Source organism: Psittacula echo, assembly GCF_963264785.1.
Source record: "Psittacula echo genome assembly, chromosome: 2".
NCBI classification, from domain to species: Eukaryota; Metazoa; Chordata; class Aves; order Psittaciformes; family Psittacidae; genus Psittacula; species Psittacula echo.
This window is the reverse complement of record NC_137737.1, coordinates 149,260,176-149,265,847: the sequence shown is the minus strand read 5'-3', so window position 1 is coordinate 149,265,847 and position 5,672 is coordinate 149,260,176.

Sequence of the window (5,672 nt, the reverse complement as noted above, 5' to 3'; positions counted from 1 at the left end):
CATCTGCCTGGACTTGTGCAAAGCATTTGATGCTGTCCCGCATGACATCCTTGTCTCTGAATTGGAGAGACATCAATTTGATGGGTGGACCAATCGGTGGATAAAGAACTGTCTGGATGGCCGCACGCAAAGGGTTGTGGTCAATGGCTCGATGTCCGACTGGAGACCTGTAACGAGTGGTGTCCCTCAGGGATCAGTGTTGGGACCGGTCTTGTTCAACATCTTTGTCGGTGACATGGACAGTGGGATTGAGTGCGCCCTCAGCAAGTTTGCCGATGACAACAAGCTGTGTGGTTCGGTTGATACGCTGGAGGGAAGGGATGCCATCCAGAGGGACCTTGACACGCTTGTGAGGTGGGCTGATGCCAGCCTGATGAAGTTTAACCATGCCAAGTGCAAGGTCCTACACCTGGGTCGGAGCAATCTGAGGCACAGCTACAGGTTGGGCAAAGAAGAGATTCAGAGCAGCCCTGCGGAGAAGGACTTGGGGGTGTTGGTCGATGAGAACCTGAACATGAGCCGGCTTCAGTGTGCGCTCACAGCCCAGAAAGCCAACCGTGTCCTGGGCTGCATCAAAAGGAGCGTGACCAGCAGGTCGAAGGAGAAGCCTGGAGAAGAGGAGGCTGTGTGGAGATCTCATAGCAGTCTTCCAGTATCTGAAGGGGGCCTACAAGGATGCCAGAGAGGGATTCCTCATCAGGGACTGTAGCAATAGGACAAGGGGTAATGTATTTAAACTTAAAACCAGGGGAAGTTCAGATTAGATATAAGAAAGAAGTTCTTCACTGTGAGGGTGGTGAGGCACTGGAAGAGGTTGCCCAAAGAAGTGGTGAATGCTCCATCCCTGGCAGTGTTCAAGGCCAGGTTGGACAGAACCTTGGGTGACACAGTCTAGTGTGAGGTGTCCCTGCCTGTGGCAGAGGGGTTGGAACTTGATGATCTTAAGGTCCTTTACAACCCTAACCAGTCTCTGAATCTATAATTCCATGTTTTTATGAAGGTCATAGATAAAGCTCTCTGAACTCCTGCACCTTCAACTGAGGTCACTGAACTCTGAAGTTATAATCACATTGGTTTAAATAATCTATGTAAAATACAGAGAACGGTGAGGATTAGGCTACCGATCATTTTTCCAAACCTTTGGATATCATTGAAACCCCATTCATTCCCTCCTAGCTCTGCTCCTCAGAATGGATATGTGTGTGTGTAGGATGTTGCACAGTTTACAGTTTCTTCAGCTGACTCTTCAGGCAATTGCAGCAATGAACAGATTTATCCTGTAACACTCCATGTAACCTTCTCCAGTCTTTTTGACTTTCTCTGACGCACGTTAGTGATCACAGTTAATCAGCCCTGGTTCAGAGGTTGCTGCCTCTAGTTTGATGCTCAGTGGACCTGTGCCACTGACTATATATAATGTATAGTCATTAATTTATTTTTTTTCGTGGTTGGTACACAACTACTCACTTAAATGCATTCATTTCTGGCATGAGTAATCTTACTTTGTGAGGACAAGCAAAACAAAGATTGAACACTTTAACCTGGTGTGTATCATCCATTAGCTGCTCTCCTGTAATAAATCTCCATTTACCTTTGTTTATCCCTTTTTTTCTGAGATATTTTTAGACCAACTTCTTTTTTGCCTTTGATGTCTCTTGCTGTTCATAACTCATTCTGTCCATTTGCTTTTCTAAATTGATTCCTGTGTTCTTGTTTTCTGTATCTACTTGCAGACTCAGTTACGGTTAATCGACTTGCAGAGTTTCATTTTCTTAAAAAGAACTTGTTGCAGACTTACTGCTACACAGTTTTCTTACTGTTTTTCCTTGCTACAGAGAAAATTTGCTTCTTGGGTTTTAATGGTTTTAATGTATTTGCTTTCAGTTATTCTCAGCAGACTTTATTCTTGAGAGACATTCTCAAGAGGCATTACCTTTTGGTTCATTGACCTTCCAAAAGTCGTCTTTCTTCCTTATTCCAAGTCTTTTGTGCTTTTGTGCTTTAGCAACAAGTTACCTCCATTTGTCATTACCACTTTCAAACAAACTACCTTCCCTTTCTGGATTTTCAGCCAGTTCATCCTTGTTTAAAATCAGAAATAGCAGCCTGGCTTCCTCTAGTGACTTCCTCTATTTCCTGAGACAGAAGTTGATTTCATTGTGCTCAGCAAGCTCGATGGACTGTTGGGGGCCTACCAGTTTGCTTTTCCTACTGATAGGTAGCTGAGGTGTATCTGCACAGTAAAATATAGTGTTCTGAAAGAGCAAGCTGAGCTCAATCAGTGCAGCTGTCCTCTGAACTGAGCACGGAGAAGTTGCAATGAGATCTCTTGTTCACATTCCTTCTACTCCTGGCTGGCCTGATCAGCTGCATGCCACCTTCACCAGCATGTAAAGAATATCTGCTGTCCAAGATGACTCTTGTCTCTTTCTTGGGATTGATTTGTGCAGCTGCTTATTCAATTGACAACTGTTGATTAGATCTTAAGACCAAATAGTACCTAGGGAACTCTTTCCTCTGAAATAATGGGCTTTTTGCATGTCCAGGAATGGGACAGTGACTTCCTTCAAGGACACTGACTTCCAACTGGAAGCAAATTCATTGTAAATGCATGGGTTTAGCAACATTTGTTCACAGGCTGAGTCATTTATTTAGGACTTCCACTCCACTTTTCAGCCCCTTAAATTCCTCTCCAAAGTGAACATTTGAAACCTTTTGTCCTTCCTGCACCTCATCCTTGTTAGTATCTTGGTAACCCTCTGAAAATCTTTTGGTCCCTGAGAGTCCCTGCTCAGTCTCTGGTCAACCCACTGCCATTTTTGGCTGTCCTGGATAATCTCCAAACACTGTTCAGGATTCTCGTGATTGTCTTTACCTTCTGCAGTCTCCCAGTCTCACACAGGTTCACCAGAGGTCAGTAGAGTTGAACAGAAATGTCAGGGACCGCTGCCACTGTAGGAGCTGTTTCACAGTTCATACCAATGCTGCAGTGGACGTTGAAGGCATTAATTCTGCGGACTCCACAAGCCATGTTTCCTCTGTCCCAGAGAAATCCAGGTGCCTGCCTCTCTAGGGAAAGTTCTACCTCTTCTTGCAGACAGACAAAGCGTCATCCCACTGCCCAGCTGTGTGGGCAGGCTGCTACCACAAATATTGTCTGCAAAAAGTGCAAAGCTCAGCTTCATGTAGTTCTGACCTGTTAACCACCTTGGTCCCTTATTTCACTTACTTCACTAGGCTGAAGATTTTCATTGCCTTTTCCATTTAACCGCAGCTAAGGTCCATCAGCTGTAACCAATTCTATGATTACCTATAGAGCAAAGACTTGCTGGGTGGTTACCAGCAATAATCTCCAGAACAGCAGTGTTATCAGTCAGCAGTTATGCATTGCAGTGTGGGGTGTTTCTTTCCTAGGATAATATTTTATCTCCTTTTCACCATTTGAATTCTCCCCACTCCACCTTTCAGAGGAGAATGTTTATAGGGACCTTTCTGGCAAGCCATTAGTACCTTCTTGTCTTCTGCATCCAGCCTACTTGATCTTTTCATGGCATAATACCTGTCCCTCAGTTTTCCATCCTGCTGGCAAAAGAAAGGAGAAATAGGTGGAGGTGAACTCCATTCACCAGATACCAAGAGATGCCCCTATCTCATTGCCTGGGGTATGTCACCCACAGAAATCCTCAGTTCTCCTGCAGGGACTCAGTCCTGTTATTTACAAAGCTGGAAAGTACCATACAATCCTTAATTTTTGTTAATTGTACAAACTTTTAAATACCCAATACATATAAGCTAAGTCAACCAAATTGTTCAGTGGGAGTAGTACATAGTTTTCCTACTGATAACCCATTTGCACATCTAGATCGACTATTTGCATGCACAGCACAATATAGTATGACTCAATCTGCTGTTTGGTTTAAATCCTTAGTGACTTGTGCCTTCATTCACAACCAGTAAAAGCAGTAGGATTGCCAGTCTGTAGCATATCAAAACTGATCATTTAAGTGTGTTTGAATGGGAGCAAAGTCTTTGCAGGGAAGTACTGTCTATCACAGCATTTAAAACCTAGAATTACTACCACACTTTCAGTAACACAGTGATTTTCTTTTGCTTATTGTTTGGATAATCTCACAGATTTTGTTTTTCCTCCTGAACTGCTATGAATTCAAGTGTACTTACATTCTTCTCTTATGTTTTCTCTGGCTGTTCTACCTGAGGTCTAAAGCAGGACCTTAGCTGGCTGCCAGATGCCCACTAAGCTGATTTCTTACTCCCCCTCCTGAAATGGGCAGGGGTCTTCCTGATAAATAAGATGAAAATAAGATGAAAAAGGTCATGGGTTGAGATAAAGACAGGGAAACTGTTCATCAGTTACTGTCATGGGCAAACCAGGCTTGACTTAAGGAAATTAATTTATTGCTAGTTAAAGATAGAGTAGGATAGAGAGAAACAAAGATAAAACTAAAACCACCTTCCTCCCCACGTTCTTCCCAGGCTCAACTTCACTCCTTCATTCACAGCTTTTCCATCTCCTTCCCCTAAGCAGTGCAGGGGGACAGGGAATTGTGGTTGCAGTCAGTCCATAATATTTTGCCTCTGCAACTCCTTCGTTTTCATATTCTTACCCTGCTCTGGTGTGGGTCCCCCACAGGGTCACAGGTCCTAACAGAAAACCGGCTCCTGCATGTGGGCTCCTCTCCACAGGCCATTGCTCCTGCCAGGAGCCTGTTCCAGCACAGGCTCTCCACAGGCTGCAGCTTCCCACAGGGCACATCCCACTGCTCCAGTGTGGGGTCCTCTCCATGCTTCATGTAGATATCTGCTCCACCATGGACCTTCATGGGCTGCAGGAGCACAGCCTGCCTCACCATGGTCTTCTCTACAGGCTGCAGGAGAATCTTTGCTGTAGTGCCTGGAGCACCTCCTGCCTCCTTCTTCACTGACCTTGGTGTCTGCAGGGCACTTCCTCTCATGTTTTTCTCATTCCTCTCTCACAGCTGCTGTGCAGTATTTTTTACCCTTTTTTCAATATGTTATCATAAAGTCCCCATGAGCATAGCTGATGGGGCTCAGCTTTGCCCAGCAGTGAGTCCATTTTGGAGTCAGCTGGCACTGGCTTGAGAACAACCCTGGTCTCTTCTCACAGAGATCATTTGTGCAATGCCCCCGCTACCAAAACCTTGCTACCTAAACCCAATAAAAGCAGTGAGATTATGTTTGAAATATTCTGTAAGAGTTGAGGGTCCCCAATTACATATTATATACTACTAAATGCTATAAGATCGGATAGAAACTCTCCAGTGGAGGCATCCTTCCTTCTGCAATGTTTGAAAGCTCGTGTTGCGCACTACCATAGCTATCAGTTGTAAATCATTGTAATAACAATTAGATAAGTGAGTATATATAATCTGGAGGCTTATATTGTGAAATCCTGATTTCCTTGGAGAAAGCAGCCAGCTCCATGACCCAGCCGGATGTGGTGTTAGATAATAAAGCCACCATGAATACACCCCACCTTGAAATGACTAGAATTTAAATAATGTCAGAGGTTATTGATTAACCTGGGGTTGGGTAGGATTTAGCTGCTCTAGTAAAAGTTGAGTGCTCCATCTGTATGCTTCGTTTATTGAAGAGCAGAAGAATTGTATCTTCCATACTCAGGCTAAGCAAAA